The sequence below is a fragment of the Marmota marmota genome, unplaced genomic scaffold (assembly GCF_001458135.2).
Source record: "Marmota marmota marmota unplaced genomic scaffold, marMar, whole genome shotgun sequence".
In the NCBI taxonomy this organism is placed as follows: domain Eukaryota; kingdom Metazoa; phylum Chordata; class Mammalia; order Rodentia; family Sciuridae; genus Marmota; species Marmota marmota.
The window spans coordinates 8716392-8733745 of NW_026000000.1; positions in this window are offsets into that span (position 1 = coordinate 8716392).

The following is a 17354-nucleotide window of genomic DNA, read 5'->3' on the forward strand; positions in this document are numbered from 1 at the left end:
GGGGGGGGTATCTGGACAGCTGCACTGGAGCCTGCTGCAGGCTGAGATTGAGCGCTTCTACTCGGCTCTCTGGCGTTACAGCAGAGACACCAGGTAATTGCCCCTACAAGGCTGCAATCTGCTTCAGCGCAGGGCAACAGACCTAGTTCTGGACACAGCGCAGGGACAAGACCTGATTATTAGAAGACCTTTAATGAAGAACTAATACCAATACTCTTCAATCTATTTCAGAAAATAGAAAAAGAGGGAGTACTTCCAAATTCATTCTGTGAGGCCAATATCACCCTGATTCCAAAACCAGACAAAGACACTTCAAAGAAAAAAAAAACTTCAGACCAATATCTTTAATGAACACAGATGAAAAAATCCTCAATAAAAGGGTGTTAGAAGAATTAAATGAAGGACTCTTTGTAAAATGTGGGCACATAATACATATACACACCCATGAAGCTGAAGCCCAAACACAATGTAATACTTGTAAAGAAGCAGAAATTACCAACATAATCTTGAAATTTCAAATTTCAAGCAAAGAAGCACTCAGTAAATTAAGCAGATCAGATCAAAAATGACAGAGCAGCCACCTCAAGAAATTTCCATTGGCCTAATTTGGGAAAATGTGTGCTACTGCCTCATCTCCATCACCACCACCACCATATGAAACAAGCAGAAGGAAAAAAAAAAATGAGAGAAGAAATTAATGAAATTGAAAACAGGGAAACAGAGAACACAAACAAATGATCTCTAAAAATATATATATATTGATCTCTGAAAATATAAATAAAATAAGCCAGCCTAATCAAGAAATAATAGACATTGAGAAGACACAAATTATTAATGGAAAAATGACAGATGGGTCATTACTGCTGATCCAAAGTACATTTAAAGTATGATAAAGGAATACTATGAACTATTCTATAGCCACAAATTTGAAAACTGAGATGAAATGGACTAATTCTGTGAAAGAAACACTCTACCAAAGTTCTCCCAAAGAGAAATAGGTAATCTAAATAGACCAATATCTATGAAAGAAAACCAATCAATAATCTGGATAGACCTATGTCTATTAAAGAAATTGACTCAACAGGTTATCAATCTTCTAAAACAGCACCAGACCCAAAGAGTTTCGTGGTGAAATCAATCAAATATTTAAGGGGAAAAAATGGTATCAGTTCTCCACAAGCTTATCCAAAACAACTACAAACACTTCCTAATTCATTTTAAGAGGTAGCATTACCCTAATATCAAAACTGCATAAAAACATGACAAGGAAGGAAAATTACAGACCAACACTTCCCCTGAACACAGATTTTAAAATCTCGACAAAATATTTGCATATCAAGTTCAACAATGTATAAAAGAATTATTCAACATAACCAGGTGGGATATATTCCAAGTGTGTAGGGCTGATTCTAAAAATGATTTGATACGGCCTACCATATGAACAGGCTGAAGAAAAATCATGATAACATCAATGGATGCAGAAAAAATCTGACAAAATCTAAAACTCATTCTTGATAAAAACTCTCAATTCAATAATACACATCTAAAAACCAATCAATTAACCCCCAAACTCTACAGTTAACATGATACTTAACAGTGAAAACCTGTATAATCTCCCTCTAGGATAAAGAATAAGGCAAAGATATCTTATCACCACTCTAATCCAATATCATGCTGGAAGTTCTAAATGTTTAACAGTCTTTTGTAGTCTCTTATTTCTCTTTTTTTTTTTCTGTGTGTGTGTGTGGGGGGGGGGTGCTGGGGATTGAACCCAGGGCCTTGTGTTGGCAAGGCAAGCACTGTACCAACTAAGCTATATCCCCAGCCCTCATCTATCTTCTCTTGAGAAATAAGAGACAATCTGAAGTATTCTATTTCAGATGGTCTTTATCAGTAGAGTTTTGGTTGATATGTTAAACTTTTAGAAGATAGGAACTAGGAACTGTTTCTTGAACTGATTACCTTTATTTCATCTCACTATCTTGCTAATGTTCCTGCAGTATCAGACTGGGAGGCAAGAAATAAAACTTTTTTGTTTACAATGACATGACTATGTGGGAATTCCTAAAGAATCCTTAAAAAACAAAATCACAAAAACCCTCCTACTAATTGATAAAGCTACTTCATTAATTGTCGCAGTCTGGCTGGGCACAAATCACGGAGCCACCACAAAGCCTTGTAGGTTCAAACAGCAACTCTTTATTCCCCAACTCTCACCGGCACTGCACACACACTACACGGGAACACAACACCTTCTACTGAGCTCCCGTGCCCAATCTCCCCAACCCTGAGAACTACAGGGGAACTCCAATCTGCGCCCGAGGCAGATTCCTGAGGCAGATTCCGGGAGCCACCCTATTCCCAGAGCAGGGTCCATATACAACTCAATCAATCCAGCATCACAGTAATTACATACAGCTTAACTCAAAGCATTATCTCAATGGTTCACCTTTCAACCATTCCCTCTGGCAAAATGCCAGGCATCATTCTGACTTGGCTATGGCTCTCAACAATTAATTGATAAAGCTACTGTTGAGTTAACACTTCTGATACTGCTATACATTTAATCTGGAGCTGAACAATTAAGTAAATGGAAGGCTTATGGTCAGAGGCAGGTTCTTCCCTGTTGGAAAAAGTTTATTAGTCAATAGAGGGAGTTTGCCAGCATATATATAGTACTGAGTAAGAGTTGAAGACAGTTAAGAATTTGTGATGCTCAAATCAACATAATAGATGGTTGCATCTATTACAGAAATATTTATATAATTCTAAATATAATTTTGTGTATATCTATACATCTGCATTTACACAGAAGGACAGGTATTTCAGACACACACACACACACACCTCCATTATTTTTTAAAATTTTTTTGTTGTAGATGAACAAGATAACTTTATTTTATTTATTTATTGTTATGTGGTGCTGAGGATCAAACCCAGTGACTCATGTGTGCTAGGCAAGTGTTCTGCCACTGAGCTACAATCCCAGCCCACATCTCTATTTCTTTCATTTTTCTCAGCTCTGGTTGCTGAGAGTGACTAAAAGGAAGAACACTTCAGTAGCAAGGAGCACACCTAGCACCCAGGTCTTGGTTTCTAATACCATTCTCCAGTGAAAAGAAACAGGACTCTCTGGAGAAAAGAATAATTCTAGGACTGGGATAGAAAATACATACAATGAGCTGAGAGCATCTTGTAGTGACAAAAAATAAGGAAGTGCTCAAAAATAAACAAAAAACACCCACCCTGAGTTACGTGTATCAAAAGCATACAGGAGCCAACTAAAGAGCTCCCAAGTAGCCAAATCAAATAAAGCAACAAAATAAAGAAGCACTGAATTACAACTCAAAATACAAAATAAATATCCACACATTCATACTGACATAAATGAACAGATTACACTGGAGAAAAGAAAAATCTCCCATACTGAAGAATTTAAAATAATTTATATTTAGAATATAAATTATAGATTTTTTAAGTGTAAGCAATGCAGCCACTTCCTCCAAATACAACAATACAGAAAGAAGAAAACAAGTAACTCTAAAGTAGAAAAATGTGACAAACATTTTCTGAACCAAGGGAAGAAGGTCAACATCAACAGTCATAAATTATATTAATAGTATGTGGTCTTGATACAATGTAATGAAATGATACTTTATCTCTGTGATCTTCCTTCCAAAAACTTGTAACCCCAAGCTAAAAATGAGAAAACTGTCAGACAAATTTCAATAAAGGGACATCCTACAAAATACCTAAACAGTGCTCCATGAAACTGTTAAGATCATCAAAAAGAAGGAATGTCTAAGAAACATAGCTAAGAAATCCTAAGGAGACAGGATAACTATTGTGATAGCTAAGTATGATATCTTGGATGGAATATTGTAACAGAAAAAGGACCTTAGATAAAGACCAGAAAACTGAAAAAGAAAGGAAGCTGAAAACATGGTGAGCTTCAATTAATAATAATGTATCACCAATGTTTGCTAATTTGAGATATTGAAAACAGGAGAACCTGAGTGGGAGATAAAAGTGAACTCTAATATGATCTCAATTTCTCTATAAATATGTAATTCCTAAAACCAAAACCTGTTTAAAAAGAAAAAAAAAGGAATAGTGATTGAAATGATTATAAAACAATGAAAAAAAAAAACCCTCTGTGATACTGAGAAAGTTATTTGGCTATTATTAGAGGTGACTATTAACCAATTCTCAGAATAAAGGGTTGGTATATTGAAGGGCAATAAACAAGTAAGCATTTATCTAATCTTGTTAGGAAGCACTAGCTGACAAAGGAAAATATTTAAACAAAAACAAAAACAAAAAACAAGGAAGGTTAACTAATAGATGCAGAAAAACCCAGTTAGATAAAGCACTATTTTGCAATCCCAAATGAAATAACTGATTCAGACACAGTTAAACAACAAATGCTAAAAATATCAGGTAAAAGGCTGCTGGGAAATGGAACATTCAGAGGCAACCAAAATTTCACCTCACTGACCTATAGCTAATTGCAAAGCACAGGAGTGGGGGCAACCCATCTTTATATTGAATAGATATGAGGAATATTACTTAACCAAATGATCATCACAAGACAACCTGATATGTGTTAATATAACGTACATAAGAGCACCAAAACTAAAAATCCTAAACATAATCCAGCTTTTAAACCCCACCTATTTTTAGGAAACACATTGCCTAAAGGTACAATTTAAAAATCATAAGAAAATAATCAGACAAATCTAAAATGTGGGAACATTCTTAAGACAATTGGCTGGTCTCTTCAAGAAGCCAATGTCATGAGGGGAAGAGGAGAGGTGTGAACAACTAATTGCATTGTTAATAGTGACTAAAGCAACAATAATCAAATGCAATGTATAAAATTTGAATGAATCATAGTTGGAGAAAACCAGTTACAATTTGACCTTCTGCAAGGAAAAAGGAGGAACAGGAAGGCAGAATAGAACCCTCCTGTGATAGTATCTCTCCCCCACCTCCTAAGAATATCAATATACACTATCCACAAGTGAAAATACCTTCACAAAAAGCAAAGAAACCAGGTGAAATATCACCATTCCAATTTGTAGCACAAACTGACCTATTGGAGGAACAATTGAAAAATCTTGAATGTAGACTATACTGTATTTTTAAAAATTCCTCCTTAAGTACGACATATGTAGGAAAATGGATTTATTTTTAGTAGATACTAGCAAACTGCAGCATTTATAGGTCAAGTGCTGCCAAAAAAAATAAAAAATAAAATTATCTGCTATACAAGTGCTCACTGTAGTGTTATTTCAATTTGTACATACGTATGAACATTCTTAATAAATTGGGAGTATCACAGAAAATAAAGTCATGTAAAAACATGGTGTGATGATCAAGTATAACAGCAGATTCTATGGACAGGTGTAACACAGAAACAGATTAATCTTAAATCAGTCTCCTATAATACATATACTGCAGGAACATTAGCAAGATAGTGAGATGAAATAAAGGTAATCAGTTCAAGAAACAATTCCTATCTTCTAAAAGTTTAACACATCAACCAAAACTCTACTGATAAAGACCATCTGAAATAGAATACTTCAGACTGTCTCTTATTTCTCAAGAGAAGATAGAAGAGGGCTGGGGATATAGCTCAGTTGGTTCAGTGCTTGCCTTGCAAACACAAGGCCTTGGGTTCAATCCCCAGCAAAACACACACACACACACACACACACACACAGAAAAAAAAAAAGAAAAAAAAATAAGAGGGTACAAAAGAAAGACTATTTTTCCTCTTCAAATATAATGGTTGAGTGTGATAGAAAATTGGTAATTTTGAAATTTAAGAAATATGAGAATGGGTTGAAAAATCAAGGACATGAATTAACTCATAAAGACCGTAAATCCATTTACATACACATAAGATGACAGTAATAGTACATCAAATCAAAACTAATAACATTTTATGTATCTAATGGGATTCTATAGAATTAAATTCTCTCTAGTCCCTTACAGTACTAGTTTAGCTGTATTGCAGAGATACACTGCTATACAGCACAACCATTAGTCCAGCTCCAAAGCTGACTCTCCCATTTAATAACTCAAGAAGTTATTCTGGGGTTTCTCTGTGGAAGAATTTTTAAAATTTTGCTCAACATGACTTCTCAATACCCCCTTTACAATACTTAGGATTCTATTGCCTTTTAACTGTAATGATGGCATGCCAACAAATGTGTCAGCTCCTTTTTATTTGTGATGGCGAGATCTCACTAATAGACATGAAAATGTTAGCCTACATTTATTTCTTCTGAACTTTGCAAAAATATCTAGATAATTTTTTCTGCCATTTTTCCTCCCTTTTCTATTCTTAATCGTATTTTCCTTGTTTCTAATAATTTCTATAATGTGTAAAAAGCAGTATAAAAACATCTTACCTGGAGGAAAAATTAAAACCACATACACTAGAATTTTAAATAGGTAATCTTATGACATAAATCTTCTTCATCAGGCTAACAAATTACTTTCCTTATGATGGTGAAATGGGTAATTCAGATCAACTTTCTTCCTGAAGCATCTAGAAAAACTGGATACCACCTTCCCAAACCCCCAGGAAAGACTAGGAAAACCAAACTAAAAAATCTATTTGAAAGAATAGTGCTAACAAAGTAGTAAAAAAAAAAAAAAAAAAAAAAATGTATGGAGACCAAAATATGAGAAAGTAAGGAAATCTTCAGGGGTAATCCTGACATCTGGGACCATTCCTCCCACCCCAACTCCCCATGGGCATCTGGCATAAAAGGTAGTGGATAAGATGAATCTAAACTTTCAGCAGATTCTTTAAGGCTAGAACATGTTAAATATTACAGTTAAGAATCCAACAAAGTGTAGGGGTGGGGAAATGGGCTGGTAATACTTCTGGCTTTATGTTGGGACTCCAAAGGGTTATAGCCTAGAAATAAAGAAGACATAAAATATACTAGCCTTTCCATACTCCAAGGCCTAGTTTGAAACATCTTAGTCTGAGTGGATTAATATTATCCAGTATCACTAGTTCTATTAGCTAGTTTCTGCCCAGTATAAACAAAAATTCTCTTTGGAAGGACACAGCATCATTCTAAAACCTTAAATTATCTAATTTTTCTCATGCAATGTCTTAACAAAAAATATCCAAGTAATGAGTTAGGGACATATAAGTGACACAAAAACCTACAGAAAAAACCCAGACAATGCAGATAATAAAGTTATCCAACAAACAAGCTTAATATATTCAAAGAAAGTTTTTATTTTAAATTGAGAATCTTGAGAGAATGGTCTCCTACAAAACTCTAACTTCAAAATTTCAAATCTTATTTCATTCAATAATCCTTACATTAATTTCATTGATTCTTTAGAAATTCTCATAGCTATTCCAAACCTTCCTTACTGCCCTTAAGTCCAAACCCACCCTAAAAGAATATTTTACCTATTAAAATAAGAAAAATCAGTCATCCACAGCAGTGTCCTCTAATCTGATTTCTCTGTTTGTTCCCTAAAGGGATCATATCCCATTAAGTTGTTAAGAGAGTAAAATATTTTAGGAAGCCACATTTCAAATCAGAAGTTTTCAAATATTTTACACCATGACCCATTACATATACACCTTTGAGTTATCTGTCTATAAGTACACTCACACATATGAGCTGCAATAATCAAGACTGTGGCTTGCATAAAGACATAAACAAGAGTCCAGAAATAAACACATTTTTCCCCACAAGAATGACAAGACAACTGAGTAAGAGTAGCATTTTCAATAATTAGTGCCAGGATAACTGCATGTACACATGCAAAAGACTGAAATGGACATCTTCCTCATACACACACACACACACACACACACACAAACACAAACTCAAAATGGACCACAGACTTAACTGTAAGAGCAAAAACTATAAAACTCTTAGAAGAAAACAGGAGTTGTCATGACCATGAGTTAGATAATGTACCAAAAGCATAATCAACAAAGATTAAATAGATAAATTCAATTTGGTTAAAAACTTTTATGCTGTAACACTGCCATTGAAAAATTAAACAGACAACCCCTAAAATAGAGAAAACACAAATCATACATCTGATAAGGGACTTTAATGTTTAATATACTAAGAATTCTTATAACATAATAGAAAAAGAACCCAATTTTTTTAGGTGGGAAAAGGATCTGAATAAATATTTTTCTCAAGAAGATATTCAAATGGCCAAAAAAAAAAAAAAAATGAGAAGATAATCAACATCATTAACTATCAAGGAAATGCAAATTAATATCACTCAAGATAGACAATAACAAGCTTAAGTAGGCTGGGAGCAATTAGAACCTCTGTACCCTGGGAGAAAAAGAAAATGGTATAACCACTGTGAAAACAGCTTGGTAGTTCCTCAAAAGAAACTAAAATATACAACACACAAAAACTTGTGCACCAATGCTCATCACAGCATATAATTTTTTGGCTAATTATAGATAGCCAAAAAGTCAAAACACCACAAATGTCCATCAACTGAAGAGTGGATAAACAAAACATGGTTTATCTGTACAACAGAATATTTTTAGACCATAAAAAGAAATGAAATGGAACCCAGTGGTGCCACCTGTAATCCCAGTGGCTCAGGAGGCTAAGGCAGGAGGGATCCTTAAGTTCAAAGCCAGTCTCAGCAACTTAGTGAGGCCCTGTCTCCAAAAAAAAAAAAAAATGCTATGCTATATGATTAATGAATCTTGAAAGCATTATGCCAAGTGAAATAAACCAGTCACAAAAGACTACATACTATTACATAAATCCACTTGTATAACATATCCAGAATAGGCAAATCTAAAGAGAAGTACATAAGTGGATACTTGCAGGGGGTGGTCAGAATAAGGGAGGAATGAAGTGTGATTGCTAACTTGAGTATGAAGTTTCTTTCTGAAGTGAAAAACATATTCACAAATTAGACTGTGATGATGACTACATGAATACAGTACTTTAAAAAAAACTCTCTATACTTCAAATAGGTGAACTGTAATAATATGTGAATTATACCATAGTCTGGTATTTTCTATTTCGTTTAAAAGTATAACACAAGTTGTGATCTCCTAAATTCATTCTACAACACACCAAGTCATGACTAGCAATTTGAAAACCATTGCCACTGAATCCTATAATACTAGAATGATACCTACAATCTCCTAATCCATCATACCTCACATCCCTGCTAACCTCAGTTATCAGGAAAGGTCCAACTCTCCCTGGTCATTTATTAATCCCTGAATTCCCCACCTCCACATTGCTGGGTACATCCTTCATTTTACCCAATTCCTTATCCCCCTTAACTCCTTTATTTGGCCTTCTGGAATTCCTAATTTGTAACAAGCAAATTTAACTAGTATGTGAATTATATCACAGTCTGGTATTTTCTATTTCATTTAAAAGTATAACACAAGGTATAAACTTATCTTTCCTTATTACCATCCATCCCTCCCTTAAATTCTCCCTCCATTCATAGAGGACTTTAGCAACTAGTTCACAGTACATATCCTCACTCCCTTCACCACTTGCTAACTTAACCATTCACATAGACTGACCCTTCTTATACCCTACCCTCAACCCTTTTTGTGCTAGGGACCAAATCCAGGGCCTTGCATGGGCTAGAAAAGAGCACTCTACCACTGAGTTACATCCCAGCTCCCCTGTCTTCAATTCGCTGGTCTCATGACATCAACAGGTGTGTCCCTTAATTCCACTTCAGCAGCCCACACCCAAGTTCATCTGGGCATTAGCAATGACAGTAATTGTTATCCTTATGAAATCTCTTCCAAGCATCATCATTTCTAACCACGGCACTCAATCCTTCAGGTTCACTTAACTCTCTAAACCCCTCAATAATTTAAATTTTCTAATACCTCAATGCTATCACTTCCATAGGACATGGCCTCACTTTTATCTTATGATTTTTTTTAGCACTATTCACAGTAGATTTCATGATTCATCATCACTCTTCTAAGTACTCTAAAAAGTTTTCCCTTGACCCCATTCCTTCTCTTTACTGCCCCAGTATGATAGTTTCTTTTTGTGTGTCAACTAGGCTAGGTTATAGTACTCAATCATTAAATGAAACACAAATCTAGGTATTGTGATTTTTGTCGTTGTGGTAATATTTACAATCAGTTGATTTTTAAGTATAGAAGATTATGACTCGAAATGTGGGCAGGTTTCATTCAATCAGCTGAAAAACTGTTAAAAGTGAAAACAGGTGTCCTTGAAGAAAATGAAATTCCTTCACAAGACTACAATATTTGCTCCTAACTGAAAAGTTTCTTGCCTGCTTTACAGATTTCAGATTTGTCAATCCTATACCAGCAAATTCCTTGCAATCTCAGCTGGTTTATCTGTCTGTCCATCTATCTATATGTCCTGCTGGTTTAGACTGATAAACTTGGCAAAACCTCACTTTAATGCTGGGGAACAATATCACAAGATCAGAATGACAGATACCACTTTAAATTCAAGATTTCAAACCTCAAAAGAACAATCAATACTTCTTGTCAACTGCTTCAAACTCTGAACACTCTCATCCCTCTCTGTCCATGTGAGTCTTCTGCTTCACTGACAGAACATAAACCACTAGAGATGAAAACTATGACTATAAACCCTCATCTTCCAAACACCAAACTTCCTTGGAAGAGTTCACATTGTCTCCTTTCCCTCCTGCATTCCCTCCTTTTAATAAAAAATCTCTCTTCTCTAACAAGGACCACACTCTCTACCTATGCTCTGCATTCCCTATCCTACACAATTTCATTCTTACTTTCTCACTTTCCAGACCCCACATTTTCCTTTACCTACCAACCCACTGTTTTGTTCTATTTGTTTTATCTTGAAAAAGCTATCTACATCCACTGTCAGCTTTGTTCTTTTCTCACTTTTCAAAACAAGTTTTCATTCATTGTTTTTTTTATATATAAACAAACTAACTTCAATTTGGCCCCTTTCTTCCCATTTTAATAAAACTGTTCCATCAAGTTTACCAACAACTTCCCACATAATCTCTCTGAGCATGTATCCTAGACTATAAAATGGAAATATAATGGTGCCTAGGGTCATTATGGGATGTTTAAACAACATATGTAAAGCACCACAACAGTACCTGAAATATGATCAGCACCGATTAAGTATTAGTTATTATATCGTTTGGATATTTGAGATTTTTGCTTTCCTTGGGTTCTACTTTTTTGTTTATAGCTTACTCAACAATGTGTGGGTCCTTGAGTAGCAAACTGCTTCAGCTTTTTTGGGAGGGGGGGGCAGGGAGAGGTGGAAAGATACAGAAAATAAACCATATCCTCTCCATTAAACAATAAATCTCTATGATTCATTCAAGTATCTTCAATCAACTATCATAAAACTTCAAAAATATAAGCTACCTCAAACCAAAGAACCAAATCATACTCCCTCCACTACTTCACCCTCCTCCATATTTTTCTATTTGCTGATTTTCATCAAGATCATTTTCTAAGCACAACAACCTTTCTATCTGCATTAATTCACTCCTCATTTGGAATGCTCTGAACTTCTAACCTCACTGTATGTACTGTAACAGCAGATTAAGCTGTATTTCTGGAAACCATCTCTTGGTGCTATGCATATAAAAAGTAGTCAATAAATACTACTAGGTATTTAGAACTTATTATTAGTAGCTAATTTGCTATTTGGAACTGAAAAATAGACTCAAATGAAAAGGTTAAGTTTACTGTAACATCATAAGCGTCTATAAAAAAAATTCTTCTATTAAAAAAATCCTAATGGCAATTGAAGTCATGTAATTGAAATCAATCATAGCTGGGGACAGGTCAACTTGAAAGGATATGTGAAAACTCTTGTTGGTGATGGAAATGTTCTATATCTTGAAATACAATTTATACAAGTGTACACATACACTGGCAATCTTTTATTGGGCTCTACATGTATAATGTTTGTGCATCTTACTATATGCAAATTTTACCACAATAAAATGAAAAATTCAATGATCTCTACAGAAATAGCAGAGAATTGGCAAAGAAAGGGTCCAGACTAGAGGGTCTGATTCTAAAAATGTATATAAAATAAACAAAATACAAACCAGAAAAACAAAAGTCTGAAAAAGAACTGAAAGAGAATTCACCCTACCAGAAAGTACAATATAAACTACGATAATTAAAGCAGGATGGCTTGGTTCCTAAATGGGCAGGTAGGTCAAAAAAATAGAAATGGTCCCAAACACACAGGGAAATTCAGTAATGATCAAGCATTTCAAATCAGTAAGACAAAGATGGGTTACTAAATAATGTTGACACAACTGGGTGATCATCTGGCGAAAAAAATCAAGGTTGAACCCATGTATAATATCTTATCCTATAAAGGCAAACAGCACTTGAGAAACAATATTTCAAAAAAATAGCATGGAGCTGTTTTTAGTATTAAAAATAAGTCCGAAAAGTCTAAGAAAATAAGCAAGAAAGCAAGAGAAAAATAAGCAAGATTAAGGACAGTTAACAAGACAGAAAATACAAACATCTCTTTAAAGATGTTTAATCTCAGTTATAATGACAACAATTAAAGAAGCAGGCTTTCCTTACTAGGTGCTGGTGGAATGGAAGCTGAACAACCTCTAAGGGCTACAAGTTGGAAATACACATCAAAATTGTAAATGCACACACACTCTGACCTGGCAATCCACCTCTGGAGATGTAACCTATACGTTTCTATACATGTGTGAAATGATATATATGCAAGGAGACTGATTAAATAACCTAAGTGTACACTTAAGTGAACATAAAAAAGAAGCTAGTCAATTCAATGGTACACATGTATAATGATGTTTAGAACTAAATGTTTATGTTCCCCTAAAGGTGCATGTTGAAGCCACTTGAAGGTGAGACTTTCAGGAAGTAATAAGATTTAGATGAGGTCATGAGAGTGGGGCTCCCATGATGAGATTAGTGTCCTTATAAGAAGAGGAGTTCTTCCTGGGGTTCTCCCTGGCTATGTGAGAATACAGGGAAGAAGGCAGATAACTGCCCTTATTGGACAGGGCTCTCTGTTCTTAAACTGTGAGAAATGCATTTCTGTTGCTTGAGCCACCCTGTCCATGGTGTTCTGTTATACAGCTCAAACAGATTAAGACAAATGGAATATCATAAAGCTGTTTGCACAAAGTATGCAACAACTTAGATAAAGGAGTCAGTAGAGAGTAATGGGCCAGTGCGCGCATGCGCGCACATCACAGTACCTCATCAGCAAGACGAAAATCCAGGAATAAAAATAAAAAAATAAGTCTTAAATAAGTTTAGTACAAACATATTTGGCAGTGAAACCAGACAAGAATCGGCAAAAGGCTTTATAATTTTTATTCATCCCACTTATTATGTTATTTATGCTTTCAATACAGATTTGTTAATATGTTTGATTACAGGATGCCACCAACTCCTATCAGAGATTTTGGATAATATGGTGGATTCACTACATCATTTTTCCATAATTCCAAAGAGAAACTGGTACAGCGAGAGGAATGAGAAGCTGTGCTCCTTTTGTGTGCAATATGTCAAAACACATTCTACTGTAAAATTAATTAATTTTAAAAAAAAAGAGAGCCAAAGAGAAACTAATTCTAAAAGACATCTAGACGAGGATTTTGCACAAGGGACTATACACTTGTCTGTATTTACTTGCGCATACAAAAACCATCTTTGGAAGGATTCATTGGAAATTTATCACCATTTCCAGAGGGAGAAACTAGGCGGCTGCACAAAATGAAAAAAGAGACTCTCTACTATATATCTTTTTAAATCTTGGGAATTTTGAATCAAAGTGAATGCAGTAGACAGTCAAAAGTTTAAATGAACTTTTAAATTCTCAGTAGAATCAGAGAAAACCAGACATTTCAATTTTTGTTTGTTTTGACTGCAAAGTGACTCCTTCTCAAGTCACAGCTTTCATTCATCTCACTGTTGGTTGACCCAAATGGTACCTGGGAGTCAGAGTTAAACTCTGTGGTGAAACCAGGGAATGGTGAGTTTCTATTCCATTAACAGCTTTTAGCAAATAGCAACTTCCCCCAAGTTTTGAAGCCTCCAGCTAAGCAAAGAAAGTGTGGCTGTTTTTCCATTCTAATATCCTCAAAAATAGGTGGGTGACAGGCTACATATAGCTTCTTAGCAGCAGAAAGCAGTGAAACCCATACTTCTCATACTGGAGAAAGACTTAAATGCTCCCAGAACAGATCTCGCTTTAAGTTTTCAGAGGCTCGATTTAAAAGTTTGAGGACTACAGTTAGTATCCTAGTAGCACATTCTCTACTACATGCTGTTCATACTTTTACTTGTTTTAATACCCTGTTGTATTCCAAAATGAACTTGAGGCCATTATACACTTTGCCTCTTCTTATGATTTGGTCTTTGACTCATCTGTACCACAATCTCAACCACAACCAGAAATTAGAGAAGACATCTTGCTTTCTGTAATTCATCAAGTATTTTTAAGGGCAGGCAAGAAATGCTAAAGTTTGGAAGTTCCCCAGTGGCAAAAGAAATTCTTAACAAAATAACTAACATTTGCTTTGTGTTAGAACATAATGAATGCATTTATAACCTTTTCTCCTATCAAATTATACTCATATCCCTAAAGGTAGAGATTGATTTCAACATCAGTGTAGAAGCCAGGTTCCCACATTACTTACTACCTGGAGTGGCACAGAGTGATTTCTCAATAAACAATGCCTGTTTAAAATCGGTGTCATTTCATAGTTGGTGTCCTCAAGAAGAAACAAGAAATGTTATGTTCCATTACCACACACAAAAAGAGAGACTCTGGAAAGTGCTTAATGAACTGCTGTAGCTACCAAATTTATGACAAGTCTGAAATCTTCAGAGTCAAAGATCCCAATAACATTAAAATTTAAAATGCATGACAGCATTCAACTTTCTTCAGATATATTACATGATAAAGCTATCCCAGGTCCTGGATTCCCAGTCCTTTAAATATCTGTCAAAATAAACCTAGGAACACTTAGGTAATTCTCTGCTATGGGAAGGCTAGGAAATAATGAAACAACATTGTATCAGAGAATGTGGCAAGTACTTTCCAACTTTATTTGTTTTTGGAACAGTTTCAAATTTTAAGACACAAAGGATTAGTGTATACAAGTAATCTTAATTCAGATTTGATGAGATAATCAAATTTTAATCCCCCCCATACAGAGGGAAGCAACTGGTATGTTCAGAAGAATTTGTGCATCAAAATGATTTTTAATTTACTTGTCATTTTGCAATTGTTCAAAGTTAAAAATAATAAGTGAAAACAAAAACTAAACTTTCTTGAATGCTTATATTACCAATCAGGCACTTTACATTCAGTACCTGATTTAAATCTCACAGTCCTATGAGTTTATGTACTATTATTGTTCTCATTTGACAGATAATAAAGAAGGCCCAAGTGTTACATAATCTTAACTTGCTTATATCACATAAAGTGAAGTCTGGGCTGGTTTCAACTTTCTATAAAACCTGCATATTCTAAATAAATCTGATATACTACTAATGGGGTTGTAACCCACCACCTTGAAAAAGAATGTCAGCTAATGTTTTCCAAAAGGCCTACAAAAACACACACACACTCTCACACACACATATTCATTCTCTCTCTCTCTCTCTCTCTCTCTCTCTCTCTCTCAATCAGTTTCAATGGAATTTGGCCTGCCCAGAGATTTGAAGTAGACTTCTGTTTGGGAAAAGACCTCTCATACATCTTTTAAAAAAATATAAGTTCACTGTTTAGATACACCTTAAGTTCCATCCTCAATCATAAGCTTCTTGGGGCTAATGAAATCTTCATTTTCCCAACTTCCACAAAGTTTCTGAGAACATCAAGACTTGTCAAAAGGCATTATGCTGCAGGATAAATAAAACCTACCATTAAAAAATGTAATTTAAGGTGAAGCTTTCTATTTTATAAATCTGTATATTAAAGAAGGAAATTAATAATTTTCCCTGCTTCTGAAATTTCAAGGGTAATTTTGATTGCTGTTTTGTGTTTTGCAGTGCTAAGAACCCAGGATGTCATATATGCTAGTTAGGCATTCCACCACTTAGTAATATTCCTGTTCCCTTATTTGCTATTTTTTACTGGAGCTCCTGAAGAACACCCAAGAAGGTCCCTTTCTATAAATTTTCTGAAGAACGACCTATCTGGGGAACAATCCGTCTATAAAAAAGTTTTGACAGTTTGTTTACAGTTCTAAAACCAAGAAGGTTAAACAACTTGCCCAGTGTTCCAGAGCTTGTTCATGGTAAAATCCAAGAGTAAACCTAGGTCTGACTACTGGAATGCTTTAGTTCCAACTACAGAATGACAAGATGACTCTTAACCTGGAGTGCTCTACCAGAGAGCTACAGTCCTTTTTATTATTATTATGATCTATTTTGCAATAGGCTAAATTGACAAGGATAGCCTTGAACTTGCCATCCCATCCTCCTGCCTCAGCCTTCCAAATAGTTGGTATTACAGATGTGCATCTGGCATGCTAAAACCACTCTCATTTCAATATTCCTTTTAGGTAATAAATTTTCTTTAATCAAAACAAAATTTCTGAAATCAAAGATAACTTGTATTTGAGTAAGAATGCAACGCTTCTGAATGTTCAGGTAAAGAGTCCATGACTAAGACAATATGCATCACAGATCACTGAAATAATCAAATGATTCATATCTAAAGCTACGTTATAATGACTTCCTTGAGCTACATGAATCAGAAAGGCTACTACCATACCATTGACCTGACCTCTAGAGAATTGGCATCTTTACGTTAGACATTGTTTTATTCTTCTACACGAACTTAAAGCATCTCAACCATGTAGATGACTCAAATATGTCAAAACTCAATCCACTGGTAAAGCAAATCAACAACAAGCAGGTCCAACAACCTCATAATCATCACCAGTATATTTTGTGACTCGTTATTGAATAGTGAATTAATTTTTTTCACTAAGCATCAGTATCCTCAGAGTCATTTCCATAATATCAGGCATGGAGCAAATAGTTAAGATTCTAACATTATACATTTTGGTACAATTTATTCTTATGCTAATTTCCTTTCCAAGTGGCATTTCCCTCAGGATCTAAAGGGGTCTGAAGGATATAGTTCCCTATTTGCCAGGATACTTAAAGAGAGACCTTTTCAAATTCATTAAAAGAATTCTGTTCATATGTTTATGAACAGGATCAGTACTCTATCTTCCTTTCAAACATAATTTAGACTGAAATGTGGAGTAAGCCCTAACGGGTATGGGATTTCTTCTTGGGTTGATGAAAACGTTTTGTAATTGGTGAT